This window comes from Megascapheus bottae, unplaced genomic scaffold (assembly GCF_031878675.1).
Source record: "Megascapheus bottae isolate mThoBot1 unplaced genomic scaffold, mThoBot2.hap1 HAP1_SCAFFOLD_83, whole genome shotgun sequence".
Lineage (NCBI taxonomy): Eukaryota > Metazoa > Chordata > Mammalia > Rodentia > Geomyidae > Megascapheus > Megascapheus bottae.
Window position 1 is genome coordinate 837,052 of NW_028327584.1, and position 14,569 is coordinate 851,620.

A 14,569-nucleotide genomic window follows, 5' to 3' on the forward strand; every position below is an offset into this window, starting at 1 on the left:
ATCCTTAGGAAGTTTCTTTTCCCTTTGGCTAAGGATACAGTTCAGTATTAGAATATTTCCCTAGTATGTGTGAAACTCTATGTTTGAACTTCATTGCTTCAGAAAAAAATATTGTACTTTTCTGTGACATATTCAAGCCTTTAAACAATCCATTTCAAAAGACTGACATTTTTCTGATATAAAACTATTAAGAAAATATGTTAAAAATAAAAGTTACTGCTAATTATATGTTCTGATTAGATTTGTTTCTCATTTCTAGATGTTATATTAGAGAAGAGAGGGAGGAAGATATCACTAAAAGGACTCCAATATTGATGATGGGGTTTGAACATTCTCTCTTTTTTTATCTATTCTGTCACTACTATATTTGAGAAAATATTTTCTTGCCCATGTCTTGTTAATATTTTAAATGTTTGATTGCATTCTTTTAGTTTCCAACATACATTTCTATTACTTCAGAAAGTTAAAACATATTTACATTTTCCACCAAAAATGAAAACAATGTTACACAAAAGATAAAATTCTCTATATTTTGTTCTCTTCTGTTCATAAACACAAAAATAAGATTTGTTATTTTTAGTTATATATAACAGTACATTTTAACACTCACTTTAAATAGAGTTTACTATGAACTGCCAGCTAGCTCTCATAACGTATGCATGTTTAGATCTTTACACAGGATACCATTTTTTTTCTGATGATATGGCCTGGAAACATATCTGTGGAGAAGGTCACGTTCAAACATCTCCTTCCTTACACAGATACATTAATCAATGAATCACTGCATATTTTTTCTTTTGCACCTTTGGTGCTAGCTGGGGTTTTTTGTTGTTGTTTAATTTTCTTCCCTTGAATGGAAACTTACTTCTCTTCATATTTTTTTCTCTTCACTCTCTTCAAGTTTTGTGGTCCCAACAAAATATCCTGTATCTGTTAAAAGTTGGTATGATTACATTGCTGAGTTTTTATTTTTGAAACTAATTCTGAAGTATGATCAGTGTCTGTAGGTAAGAATCCATATTTATTGCACACTTATCTGTATGTGTTTGTTTGGAAGATAGAAAGCAGAAAGTATAAAAACCATGGAGTGGCTATAACATCACCTGATCAGTAATCTATTTCTTTCTGAATAGAATGTCCTAGATATTGGGAGAAATCATATTTTAGTCTGAGATAAAATTTATGGCCCTCCTCTTACTGTAAAATTCTATTGTTAACTTAAATGACTTCACTTTTCATCATTTGCTTTCTTTCTATCATGAGTCAAGAAATGACTCTTGAGGGGCCGGGAGTTTGGCCTAGTGGTTAAAGTGCTTGACTAGCATGCATGAAGACCCGGGTTCGATTCCTCGGTACCATATGCATAGAAAAAAGCCAGACCTGGTGCTGAGGCTCAAGTGGTAGAGCTCTGGCCTTGAGAAAGTCCAAGGACAGTGCTCAGGCCCTGAGCTTAAGCCCAGTCCTGGCCAAAAAAAAAAAAAGAAATTACTCTTGAGTGATGATAAGCTAATATCTTTCTAAATATCAAAGGGTCTTTAGGGTTGTATTGGACAAGGATATTTACTGGTTTGTTTCATACAAAGAAGACCTGTGTCTTCTATTAATGTAAGAAAACAATGGAGACACAAATGCCACTCAAGTATTTCATGTACGCAACTCTTCCTTTTAATATTTGCATCCTGTTCTTATTCTGGTGTACTATCATTAAATTAATTTGTATCTGTAAGTTCTATTCATAAAATCATTGAACCTCCTCAAGAACTTGAACTCTTTGTTGGTTTAAATCTTAGTTCATTAATTTTCATTATATTTAAAAGCTAAATGCAATGCATATAAGCACACTTATGAATATATGCAATTCCAAGCTACTTGTAATAGCGTTACATAGTATTGTAACTTTAGAGAGTAGATTCTGAGACTAGAGTCCCCCAGAATGAATCTTGTAAAAGATTTCCAAGGAAGGTGGTTTATTCCCTCACTATGTAGTCATTTAGGCTTAAAGTGGGAGATTTCTATCTATGAGAAAGTAGGCTTTCAACAGATATTGAATCTGATAGAATTGACCTTAGAACTCCTAACTTCTAGTTCCATAAGAAATAAATTTCTTTGTTTTACAAACTTCCCAATGTAAGGTACTTTATTGGTGTACTCAGAACAGATTGAAATACATATGACTTATAAATACATCTACTTAATCTATATTTGTAAAATACTGGAATTTTGAGCCATATACTTGAGCCATATACTTGGGCCTATTGTTTTAGTCATTTCTGGAGGCTAAGTATTTCTGGATTCCTATGGCATCTGACTTTGTTAGTTACCATACTATGAATGTCTCCCTGGGATTACTGTGATATGCTACCAGGCACAGGTTATTTTTTGAGACAAGGCTTTTGCTAAGTTTTTGCCCACATTGGCCTGAAAACATGATCATCTCATCTCTATTTTCTGAGTAGCCTGTGATTACAGACATGCATCACCTTCCTTGCTATCTATGTCTATTATAGGAAAAAACTGAAAAATAGTTTAAGGAAAGGAATAGAAACTTATCTTTCTGCTATTAGATAACTTAATTAAGTAATAAAGTCATACACCAAGAGAGATTACACTGTCAAGAAATATAAGGGGACATTTCAGTATTGTAATCAAATAAAAATCATTTTTGTTTTCATGATATTCTCTCCATTAAATTTTTGGATATGGAAGATGTAAATAAGATGTTTGTTTCAGATTCTATATCTAACAGTTGTCCAGTAACATTTCAAAAACTAAACACTTCATGAAATTGCTCAAAGTCTGAGCTTTCGCAGGAAAAGTTCAGACAATTAAAGTCATAGGAAATATCTTTAATAAAAGAGTATAGGGAAATTTACCAAATCTTGAGAAAGAGAAGACTGTGTAGAACCCCCAACAGACCAGAACAGAAAAGAACATTATGTATTTTTTGGGAAAAGTTACGTTCAGAAAATAAAAGAGTATCGCTTCGCGGCCTTTTGGCTAAGATCAAGTGTAGAAAATAAAAGAATAAAAGTATTTTTGAGAAAAAAAATCAGATACTACTTACATGAGAAAATTTATTTGTACAATAACAAATTTATCAGCAGAAACCGTAAAATCAAGGATGTCTTGGAAGAATATACATCAAGCATTGAAAGCAACCAATTTCAAACCCAGCATACTCTATTCAGTTTTCATTCATAACTGAGGGACAAATAAAACCATCCCATGACAAACAAAAGCTAAAATGATTAACCTCACTAAGCCATCAGACAGAAGACATTCAAATGTATCCTGCATACAAATCAACATGCAAAAGTGGAGAAAACAAATCCTAACCAGATGAGTAGATAAAAATAGGAGGAGCAGAAAAAGACACAATTCCAAAATCAAGAGGAAAATGACAGAATCTACTGAACACTACTCAATGCTATTATAATTTAGATGTAAGATTTAACTTCTGTTTAGGACTGGTCTTCCTCAGACAACACTTTACATTAACTATGCCTGCTACAATCTAGAAGCGAGATGTTCCCCAAAGAACCATGTGCTACCTGTATCGTATAGTCTCTGATGCTATTATGAAGTGGTGGGACCTTCATAAGGTGTGACCTAGTGAAAGGAAGCTAAGTCACTTTATAATTGTCCTAAAGTGGGTGATGGGAATCCAGTACTTTGATTTTCTTCTCTCTCTTTTCTTCCTGACTGCATGAGGTGAACAGACCTCTGCGACTGTGATTGCCCTTATGCATTAGGCTATGGTAGCCCACAGAAATAATGGATTGAACTATCAGCAAAAGTCGTCCCATTTTTATTTTCAAGGTTATTTATATCTTTCAAGGCTATTTATCTTAGTTATCATAAATGACTAGTACAATTATTTTAAAAATCACAGGGTTATAATGTTGCTGTAATTATTTTCCCAGCATCTATTTTCCACATGATCTCAAGATCATTTCCACCCTGGATACTAAGATAATAAAATATCAATAAATATTTGCTCAACTATTATCAGGATATGTTTAAAAGCAGGTCCAACATGTCTTATCAGATGCCATAAGATCTTGAACAACCTGGCATCAGTGGCTCATATCTGCAACTTTAGAAACACAGGACTAAAATCTACAGAATTAGTTCAAAGCTAGTCAGAGCAGAAAAGTCAGTAAGATTTTTACCTCCAAAAATATCCCTCCCCACCCTGAAAAATATGGTAGAAGCATAGCTCAAGTGGCAGAAAGCCTTTGTAGCGAATACAAAGCCCTAACTAGGTTGCCCTTAGTTGAACCAGTCAACCAATCAAAGGCTTGAGTTCATACTTAGCTACTATCAAAAACTCATCCATCCATCCATCCATACATACATACATATTTACATACATACATACATAAATATATAGCACCTGTAGTAAAGTAGTTGAAGCAAAAGAAGGAGGAGGAGAGGGAAGAGGAGAGAGAGACAGAAAGAGGGCCTAGCAAAGAAACATCACAATATATCAAAGAAAAACTTAATCATTTGTATAAGCTAATGAAGCATTTCAGTAAAGAGAAAGATTTAACTCATGAGAGAGTAAGATTTAATGGTGTAGCCATACTCACCACAAAAACAAAGCCACCTATTTTTATTTTATTTTATTTATTTTTTGGCCAATTCAGGGCTTGAGTTCGTGGACATAGAATTAATCAGCCACTGTCTCAGTGGTTCATAATCCCAGTAATCCTAATTACTGAAGAAATAAAGATCCAGAATATTGTAGTTCAATGCCAGCCTGCCAGAGTTTACTGGCTCATGCCTGTAATTCTAGTCATGCAGGAGACTGAGATTTTAGCATCGAGGTTCAAAGTCAACCTGAGCAGGAAAGTCTGTGATACTCCTATCACAGTGGAAGTGGAATTTTTGCTTAAAAAATAAAGCATTAGCCCTGATCACAAAAAGATTAGGGTATCATCCATTCGCTGAGTTCAAGCGTATGATTAAAAAAAATAATAATTTTAGAAAAATGGGACAAACACTGATTAGCTGGGCACTGGTGATACAAACCTATAATTTTAGCTACTCAAGGAGCTGAGATCTGAGGACCATGGTTAGAAACCAACTCAGACTGGAAAATTACTGTGAGACTCTGATTTCCAGTTAAACACTCACAGAAGTGGCGCTGTGGCTCAAGTGAGCAGGCTAACCTGAGGCTCAGGGACAGCTCTCAGGAACTGAGTTCAAGCCCCTCCACTGACCAAAAAAAATCAAGCAATCAAATAATGATCAATTCAAGGAAACATAACCTTTCATTTTCCTAATAAGTATTGTGAATTCGAAATTTCATTATGGCTTGTTTAGTACCAATACAGCCATGCTTCTAATGGAAGACATATTACTAGAGTAGTAATCACCATCATATTTTCACACACTCGAAACCATAATGGCTAGAATTGCAAATATTTACCATGGTGTTTCTCTTTACATCTCAACAAAGAAATGCTCACAAGAGACTTCTCTTCAGTTTTATTAGACAAGTGCAGGTGTATTTATCTTACAAGCAACTAACCTGTGAATTTTAATGAGAATTTTTTGAATGTATGGGAAAAAAGAGCCAAGAACCAATACTATGTATGATAAGAATTGTGTCTATATCTATGCGCCAAATAATGACAATGGGTGATGTGGAAATAAAAAGTGAACACAAAACCATCAGTCTTTTGGATGTATGGCATTAGACTAAAAATTCTGCTGGAAATTTCAAAAGCTATTTCCTCTGGTTTCCTTTGGAACTAAAAGGAGAAGAATATATCATATGAAGTTGTTTTCTTTTTCTGAGCCAGACTTAGTGGTTCACACCTGTAATCCCAGCTACTCAGGAGCCTGAGATCTTGAGATCTGAGGATCATGACCCAAAACCAGCTCGGGCACTAAAGTGCATGAAACTTATCTCCAATCAACCATTAGAAAACCAGAAGTGGTGCTGGGGCTCACTGGTAGGGGTGTAGCCTTGAGCTGAAGAGCTCAGGGACAATGTCCAAAGTTCAAGTCCCATGACAGACAAAAAAAATCTGGTTATATGAGTTCCTTTCTTTACAGTTCTAGCTGTACACGTATGTATATGTGCGCGAAATATAGACAAAGACAGACAGACAGACAGACAGAGAAACAGAGAAGCAGAAAAGAACACAAAGAAAAAGTAAAGAACAGCTTTTAAAGATATCATTTTAGAGCTATTGTTTCCTGAAAAGCTTTATTTTAATGGAATGTTTTTAAATTTAAGAATTCTGGAGCAATAGATAAGTACTCTGCGCTGGTATCACTTCTATTTTCCTACTTAAATACCAGTTTCATTTCAGTAATTATCTGGTCCTGGCCATCGAAAGGGGTCAAAGAAAGACCAGGTCACATTCAATGACAAGAAATTATTTAACTGGGCAGTGAATGTGTGTGTTCTTAGATTTGTTGTTTAGTACAAAAGACAAATTCTTCACCAATGTCTCTCTGTGAACTGAATTTCCATGGGTCATTTTCACTAAGGAGAGGTTAAGGAAAAAGGAAAAAGAAACAAACAAAGCAACTACATTTAGGACAGCCAGTGCATAGACAAATAGTGTATTATTAGAGAATATTCTTAAGTCACATAAAAATTACATGCTGTGCTCTGTGGTTCCAATTCACCCAACCCTCACAATTTTAACATTACTATATTTTCCTATTTCCCCAAAGTTATACAGAAAACAAAACAAAGGGGCATCCATTTTATATTTTATTTATGGTCTTATTTATGTTATATATGGATTTTATCTTTCTATTTTAATTTGTTTACTATATGTATAACACACATATGCATCCATACAGGAATCTCATAGTCTGATTTTACAAGTCTAAATCAATTGAATAAATTGAACACCATCATAATTAAGAAACATTGAAAATTTTCAAATATGGATGCATAAGCCTGATGGGTTCTTATTTTGCAGCAGCATAGAAATAAACTCAGAAGTAATGAGCACAGCTGTAAATAGTTTATTTAGTATAGACCACTGAGATGCGTGAGCAGCAGGACTAGAAACCATCAACCGCTGGTTAGGGATAAGCAGTTTTTTATTGTTCCTCCTTTTCTCTTTTTTTCTAGTTTCCGCTGTTTTGCATTGGCCCTCCTTTTTCTCCCCCTTTTAGCAATCTGTCAGATGGTGATAGGTTTGTTGAACGAATCAAGTTCCTCCCCTGAGTGGTAGTCAAAGGAAGGGTAACCTGCCTTATGGCAAGACCCAAGCCCTCCTTTGGGTGTTGGCCACAAGTTGAGAAGAGTTGCAAGTTGTACAGAAGGAGTTGGCTGATTTACCTCTTCTATTATCTCAAGAGTAAAGCCCGAAAATTTTTAAAAAATAACTGGTTGTATCTCCTCAAATATCCTTAAATGTCTAATAAATTTCTTGCTGAAAATATTCCAGAATAATGCTGAAGGACTCCAGTTTTCTTTATTTCACACATGAATCCTAAGTTGAAGTAGTCACAGATTTAGCCTAAGTTCTGCAGCACCTCTTTTCACATGTTAGCTTCAGTTTTCAAATCAGTTCGTTTTTATTCCAAGTTTAATGTGGCATCAAAATAAGAGAGACTGGAAAAGACAAATATTGTCTGTTTTCTCTTATAAACAGAACTTAGATTTTTAAAAATGTACGGAAATATAAAGAAGGGCTTGTGAGGGGTCCTGTTTTAAGAAGGAGGAAAAGAGCAATGCTGAGGTGTTAATATGAATTTATCACATCGTGTTTTTATTTTTGGGGGGTTTATGAAGTATTTTATTTTTAATATATTTTATTGTAATTAATAAAAGGGTTACATGATATTTGATACATTGATACTCTTTCACATGTCTTGGTACCCATTATCCTCCCCCCACCCACCACCCACTCCCCGTATTGGTTTTCCCCCCTTCTCTATCAAGTTTCAGATAACCACATCGTTTTTTATAGTGTTCAGAGGTCTCTTTTTTATATCTCTTACTCCAAGAATTCATAGGGAATAGGTTCTTTGTGAGAAGGGTTGTCACAAAATGTACTTCTCTGGGTGGAGCAGGCTGGCTCTTCAGTTGAACCCAGGCTCCTTTCTCTTTGGCTTCCTTCTTTTTCTGGTCATTTCCCCTCACCAGTTTCAGGAAGCTAGCTTGGCTCTTAGAGTGCTTAATATGCTCAATATGCACATTAACCCTCTCGTCAAATATCTTGCCCTTAACTTGTTTGTTCATAACAATACCAGCATCATGCTGAGTAACAATGTAAACCCTTCCACTTTTGCCAGGTAACACTCATGGGACATTCCATTATTAAAGTACCCATTCCCTTAATGTCTACAATATCACCCCTCTTGTAGATTCTCCTGTATGTGGCCAAAGGAACAACTCCATGATTCCTGAAGGGCCTAGAGAACATGTGCCAGGTACCTCTCCTCTTTCTCTTTGTGTTAGTCTTTTATTAGTTAGGCAAATTACTGGAAGATGGCAGTTAAGGCCAAAGGGAATTTAGCACATCTTTAACACCACATATGAATATTTCAAAATGAAATGCATTTTAAAGATGTGCAACTACCAAAAGGAGCATTGAGGTAAGTAAATAATAGAAGGGATAACTATGATAAAAATGATTGCTGCTGTGAAGCTAGGCATCAGAAGTCTATGCTGCAGACTCTATTCATAATCATTGTAAATAAGTCACTTAGCTTACATATTAGGAGGTTTGTGTGTTATTGACTTTATTTTGTATAAAGTTGTTTTTCTTTTGTATATAGTTACTTGATTTCAGTATTGCCATAAATTACTGGCATAGTCAAGATCAATTTTGTAAGTTCCTTCTGAGTTAGATTTTACCTTTAAACATAAGCTACTAGCATTAAGCATCACAGACTACCTGCAGGCCTTTGGTGATACTTTGCTTGTGCCAAACTGAATTCTACAGCTTCTTGATTTTGTCAACAATTCTTGAGGACCACGTGTTTTCCTTGTAAAGTTACCTTCTGCATCTCTCTTTGTTAAGGCCAGAAGATTATACTTATATTTAGAATCAGTGTCTTTTCCAGCTGGAAACAATCAGAAAGCTTTGCAGGGCACTGAACCAACTGTTATAAAATTATCTGTTAAGGATAAAAGAATTACTTGCCTGATTTCATCATTGGAAACAACACCTACAGGGAAAAAATGAGGTAGAGGTCACATTCTAAATGTTTATTTTCATCCAAATAAAAGTAATTATGTGGTACAAGGAGAAAATGTCACTTTAATAGAAATAAATTATTTTAAATCACTTATAAAAGCAAAGATATCTGAATTAGTGAAAAAAGAGAACTGTCTTAATGGTTTTTTTTAAAGAAAACCTTGAAATATATTACAGTAAAAGAAATTATAAAATTGGCTCCTGAAATTCTCATAATGGAATGAAATAATAAAGTGTCTTAAAGAATTCAAAAATTGAGAAAGACTAATTGCATTCTCAAGATTTTTTGCAATAGTCACATTAAATAAAAACTGTCATAAAACAAAAATTCATTTCATAATCACAAATGTTATACTTTCAGCTATGGTACATTCAACTTCTGACAATTTTACAAATTACAAAATATTTAATTGCACAGTCCTATGAGCAACAAAGATGATGAGTTAAAAATAGTGGTAGGTTTAGGGCCGGGAGTTTGGCCTAGTGGTTAAAGTGCTTGCCTAGCATGCATGAAGACCCAGGTTCGATTCCTTGGTACCACATACATAGAAAAAAGCCAGAAGTGGTGCTGAGGCTCAAGTGGTAGAGCTCTAGCCTTGAGAAAGTCCAAGGACAGTGCTCAGGCCCTGAGCTCAAGCCCAGGACTGGCAAAAAAAATAGTGGTAGGTTTAAAATTAGCTACCAAAACTTAACTAAGTTAAAAACTTGACATCAGTCCTACTTCAAATGCAACCTGTGACTGCATTATATAAAAAAAATTTTAAAGTGAAATATATATGAGTATTATCCAACTTTACCAAAATTATTTGTCCAAATGTAGGCTTCTTTTAATGCTATTTTAACTTAAATTTTATATTTTAAAATTAGGCAAAAAGGTTTTTACAATGTTATGTTTGTGCAATGTCATTTAAATTGTCTTTAGCCTTGGATTAAACCCTGAATTTAAATTATCGTTATCCTGGATCATAAATATTCTCTGGGTCTACAATCACTGAGTGTTATGTTTTGATTAAAGAAAACCCTTCCACTTTCTTTTGTAATATTTATTTGAAACTGAAAAAAATGAACTGCATAAAATTTCATGGATCATCACTTTTCTAAAATAATCTCTGAAATAGACTACAATGTAATATATAATTATGTGTATTTCTATTGTAAACAATATGGATATAAGACTAAATGCTGCAGTTTGTATGAGCACTATCTACATTTTATATAAATTATAATTCCAGCCAAACATAATCACTATATATAGATTCAAATGGAACTCTGAATTTAAGTATGTAGGTTGCTCTAAAGTATAATTTGTAGATGTTACTAAAATTAATCATATATGTTCTTTTGTTGGAATACTGGTTTTCCAAGTCAGTGTTTTCATTTACAATTTTCAAGCACTGAATCTTTTGAAGAAGCTGCAGTTTTCTTTGAGTTAAGTTTACACAGTAACATTTGTGAACATATTATCATCATTTGTTTGAATCATTATAAATAACTAATGAGATAATGAAGATGGATTTAGATAATTGGAAGAAAGCTGAAATTGTTCCATTTCCTGGTCAATCAATAAGGAGCAATTGGAACAAGAGTTGAGTCAGATGTTCTGTAAAATATGTATCCTTTCAGTAATTTTACTGAAGTTAATGAAGTTAGGCAATCTTCATTTCTTTTGTCCTTATGATGGTATTATTATTGATTAACATAAAAAGATTTAGCTTTTTCTTAAATAAAATTATTTCAAGTTTCAGAAATAAAATACTTTGCTTTAACATTAAGATTTCTTAGTTCTTTAATGGAAAGCTGTAGCCAAGATTATGATACAACAAAGCAAAGGATGGAGGATGATTAATGTATGAATGTACACTTTAAAACCTAAAGACAACAATGCAATTGATGTGATATGTTGGAAAGATTCAACATTTAATCAGTATTATTACTTTATCCTATATTGTTTTGTACATAAAATTGTCACTTACTAAAGATCTGTCTCTTCATGTCAGGCAAAACTTAAGCTAACCTAGTTACAATCAACCAAGGACTGGATAAAAAAAGTGTACTACTGTAAGTTATTATTCAGTCATGAAGAAGAATTAAATTATATCATTTTCAGGAAAATATTGCACTAGATGTGTTAACATTAAGTGAATAAGGCACATTCAGAAAGATAAATACCACATGTTTATCTCATATGCAGCAGTTAGATCCAAAGGACAAAAATGTACATGAACATGAATGAGACATTTATGTAACAGAGAAAACAGGAAGATAGGATATACAGGAAAAAGAAAGAGTAGGAGGAAAAGAGAGAATTGTGTATATGGGATTGCATGACTATATAAAAATGTGAAAATGAAAATATTCTTTTTAACTGCAAAAATGCAGTAAAGGGAAATAAGGAAGATAAATAGAAGGATTGAATATGACTAAAGTACATTTTGAGCATGTGTGAATATATCACAAAGACCTTCTCATTGAACAATAATCACATATATATTATTTTTTAAGATAACAAGAAATAACCAGATATATCCAGACCCTTGAAGCTGATAAATTGACCTCCTGATGATAGCTGTTGCAGGCCCTACAGGGAAAGAATGTACTCTACAGTTTATCTCCAAAATAACAGCAAATAGGTATTTGGAAGAAGGGATCATGTGCTCAGCTAGGTGGCTCATGCCTGTAATCCTAGCTACACAGGAGGCTGTGATCTGAGGGTCGCAGTTTAAAGCCAGTCTGGGTACTAAAATATTCCCGAGGCTCTTATCTCCAATTAATCACCAGAAAACTGGAAGTGGGCTATGGTTCAAAAGGTAGGGTGGTACCCTTGAGCTCAAGAGCTCAGAAACAATGCCTAGGCCCAGAGTTCAAGCCCCACAACCACCAAAATAATTAAATAAATAACTAAAAAAAATGAGTGGCTTATGTGCACCAAATAAACAAACAATATGAGCAAACTTGAGGCCTTGAGGGCAAACCCTGGTACATTAATAATACTGAAGGAAGCAAGGAAGAAAAACATTTCTACATGAATAATATTCTTATCTATTTCTATATTCTACAGTGTGCTCTTAGTTATTTTATATAAGCTATTACAGAATAAGCATTTATTTTCAGACGTATTGAAGAATATATCTTACGTTCCTTCTCTTTTACATTTAAAAAATTTTTAAATGCTGTTTCGATGGAAATGGCCATCTGCTCAATGTGCCATATTGTATTCATAGAAAACAAATGACAAGCCTACCTGGTTTTTCAGTGATAGAAGGATTAAGAAAATATTGCCAAAGGGTATTCTGTAATAACTCCATATGTGCACAGGTATGGTCTCATAATGCTGAATGACTAATGTTGATATATTGAAAAAAGTTTTCCAAGTAAGGGAATTAAGCCAGACCTAAAGATAGTTGCATAGTTTCCTTAATTTGTGGTAATTAGAAGATGCATGACAATCTTTAAGTAAACACACTAGACAGTAAAAAAATAAATGAATAAAAAATACACCAGAACACAACAAACTAGAGATATATATACATAATGAAACCAAATGAAAGTATTTTTAGAAGAGGATCACAAAGCCTCAATAGCTATATCTATATGGTCATATAAAATAATATTTAATCAAAATAAACTCCAGAAAATGGAAACAAATAGGGTTTTCTTTTTCTTTCTTTTTTTCCTTCTCTGCTCCTGAATCTCCAACTCTGGGATTGGAGCTCCATTTTTGATTAATGCTAACACACTTGAGCAAAGGTGCCACTTCAAATCTATTGATCTTTAGCCTCCTCAGTGGCTAGTATTATGGGCATGAGCCACTTGCTCTGCACAACAGGATTTTTTATTTTTTTGGTTTTGATTTTGTTTTAGTTTGTTAGTGTTTCTGTTTTCTTTTTCTTTCTTTCTTTTTTTTGTCGGTCAGTGGGGCTTGAACTCTGAACTTGGGCATTATTCCTAAGCTCAAGGCTATTGCACTACCCCTGTGCAACAGTGCCACTTTCGGTTTTCTGGTGATTAAGTGGAAATAAAGAGTCTCACCGTATTTAGTGCCTGGGCTGGCTTTGAACTGCGATCTTCAGATCTCATCCTCCTGCGTAGCTCCACCGCACCTGGATGTTCCTGTTTTCTCTTGTTTCTATCTTTGGGAGGATAGAGAGAGGAGGGGAGAGAAATGATAGCATAAAGGGGTAACAAATACTTCATTGATACTCATTAGACATTATGTTGAAGCTGATGTATACAACTTGTGATGGGGATACAGGGAAAAATTGGGAGAGAAGAGTGGGAGAGGTGATGCTCTTCAAACAGAAATGTGCTCATTATCTGACTTTGGTACCAGGAACCCCTTTCTGAATCGCCCTCACAATAACAGTAAAAACTGCATTGCAAAGAAAAAAAAGAAGAAGAAGAGAAGGTGTGGCGGGGGAAAAATTGTTTCCCTACATTTCTTTGGAGCCTGGGACACACGCATTTACATTTTTGTGAAAGAAGACTAATTAATGTAAGCATAAATTCATACATAATAACAAAAGGAGAGACAGAGATGGATGTGAATATGAATAACATAAGGGCTTAACATAAGTTGTTTCTGCTTCTGGAATTGAACCCAGGGCCTTCTATTTGCCAACTAATTCTTTGATTTGATTTAATTTCAGTGAGACAAGGTCTCTTGTTAAATTTGTCCCATTGTCCTGGACCTTGGATACTTTTTACTTTTATTCTCAAATCCTTCCTTCTAGCCCTACTTGCCTGCTACATAATATCATCTGCAAACAGACCTGGAAGCTGCCAGCAGAGGTGGGCTCGGCGTCCAGAGGCCGAGGACACCTCTACTCGGTACGGGCTAAGGCTCTCCACCAGCCCGCGGATTCTAGGGGGGCCAAGCAACGGCTCCAGGGTCTAGGGCTGGAAGAGCAAGGCGCACTCTCCCAGCTCCAGGCCGTCCCTGAGGTCCTGGAGGAGCTCCACATCCGGCTTTTGGTAGGCCCTCATCAGCTCCTGGTACACTCTCCTGAGGTGAACCTGTTCCTGGAGCAGGTGACCCTCGGTCAGGCCACCCGCCTGCACATGCAGGCAGGGGGCCAGGGGGCCAGGTGCGAGCAGGACGCGCCCCGCACTGCACATGCCAAATTTGGGAACAGGAACATGGCCTCCTCAGCACGCACCAAACCGGTAGGACAGTTGGGAGCGCCGTCCAGCCGTCCGGACCAGTGGCTGCAGCTGGATCTTCTCCACACAGGGAGGCCAGGAAGTGGCTCGCGGCCTTTTATCTACCTGGGCGGGGGGGCGGAGCAAGGGCAGGGCTTTGCGCCTGCGTGCCAGGCCACCTGCTGATGGTCAGGCCACCCGCCTGCACATGCAGGCAGGGGGTCAGGGGGCCAGGTGCGGGCAGGCCC

The 14,569-nt window shown here is 35.6% G+C and overlaps 1 pseudogene; it reads left to right on the forward strand.

Moving 5' to 3' along the window:
• Positions 1-2,977: 2,977 nt before the first annotated feature.
• LOC150039613 (U2 spliceosomal RNA) lies at positions 2,978-3,062 on the forward strand (annotated as a pseudogene).
• Positions 3,063-14,569: the final 11,507 nt, after the last annotated feature.